Here is a 1,676-nt window from a genome sequence, read left to right on the forward strand (position 1 = left end):
AAAAAAAAAAAATTAACCTCTCATTTTTCTTATTAGTATTTATTAGTGTGAAACTTTAGTATTCAACTAACCACACAACTTATTCGTGAATATTCCAATAAAATTCTAGTAGGTTCTAGGTGGGATCCAATAGGAAATGAGCTTCAGCTAAGAAAATTTATTTATTTTACTTATATTATTTTGGATTGGCCATTAAAAACAAGCCAATATTCTATGATGTAGCAACTTGCTTTTATAAGTACTAGATTAAATGATAATGATGAACTCAGAATTATTATAATTAATATAAACTCAACTTAAAAGAGCAAGGTTTTTATGTAATTTGGTTGCGAGAATTTTTATGCAATCTAATACATGGAGTCAAAAAAAAGCATTTATATGAATTATTTAAGTAAGTTGCATCAAGCATGATTCATTAAAAATGTCATATGACGTATGAATGATTTAATAAAAAAAACCACCATCTAGTGGATTGCATAAAAATTCTTACAACCCAAGTTGCAAAAAACATTTTCCAACTTAAAATAGATGAACAAAATCAGAAGATAATAAGATAATTTATTATTATTTGGATTTTTTTTTTCCCTATTTCAAATTTGAAAAATAAATAAAGGCTAGCCCAACGGGCCAACATGACACACATGATTCATTACTATCGATCATTCATAAGACTAAAAGACAAAAGTAATAATAATAATAATTAAATACGTCGGGCAAGCAAGCGCCTGTGGCCTAATGGATAAGGCGTCTGACTTCTAATCAGACGATTGTGGGTTCGAGTCCCACCAGGCGTGTCCTCTTTCTCCAAACCCTTTTTTTTTTACTCGAATTCTGATTGCTACACCTGGATGAAGAATTACTATGCCAACACTTCGGCCCAGTGTTAAGCCCGTCTTAAAGCATTTGGGCTGAGATCAGGTTTACCCAATTCAACAACCATGCAAAAAATAAATTACCCAGCTCAGCCTCAAATCATTAACTGAGAACGTCAATCGAGCTAGATTGCACTGCAAATAAAACTCGGCCCAATATTTGGGGGGGCCTTCATGGCAACTACTCGGTCCAATAAACTCCTATCCTTCCTTTCCCTCGCTCAAAAAGTTTTTGTCCAAACAGTTGGACCCATTGTGTGTGTATTTGGTCAATATCGATTTCCGTGGCTTGAAAAATCCCCCAGATAAAAATTCTGTTATTCTCACAAATACAGATAAAAATTTTGCTGGATGATTTGTCCTTGGTTCGGCCCCTACTGCTCACTTATGTTAATGTAATTTTAAAGGATCAAGCCTAGCTTGATGATGTTTCTCTGTTGTAATTTTGCCCTCTATTTCAATAAAACTTTTTAGAGAATACCATGATTTGTTGAATCCAAAGTTCATACGCCAAGTTATCAACCCTTGAGAGTTTTATTATGACAATTTGGGTGTGTGTTATAAGAGTCTTCGGCCCAACTCTAGTTCTATTAATTAACTAATTCATTCCTCTTTACAATATTTAAAAAAAAAAAGAAAAAAAAAAACCCTTTAGAGTCCTGCTGGGTGGATGGTACGCTGAGATGCAATGTTTTTTTTTTATTTTATTTTTATTTTTTTTTGATAAATGAGATAAAATTTCAATTTTTAGGTCTATTTCATTCCAATTAGACTTTATCATTTAACTCAAAACACCAATTAAAA

General features: G+C 32.2%; 1 non-coding gene across 1 annotated transcript; it reads left to right on the forward strand.

Moving 5' to 3' along the window:
• Positions 1 to 721: 721 nt before the first annotated feature.
• Positions 722 to 794, forward strand: TRNAR-UCU (transfer RNA arginine (anticodon UCU)). Its single transcript has one exon. It is a non-coding gene; the product is annotated as a tRNA-Arg (tRNA).
• The last annotated feature ends 882 nt before the right edge of the window (positions 795 to 1,676 follow it).

Source organism: Quercus robur, chromosome 6 (genome assembly GCF_932294415.1).
Source record: "Quercus robur chromosome 6, dhQueRobu3.1, whole genome shotgun sequence".
Classification (NCBI taxonomy): Eukaryota; Viridiplantae; Streptophyta; class Magnoliopsida; order Fagales; family Fagaceae; genus Quercus; species Quercus robur.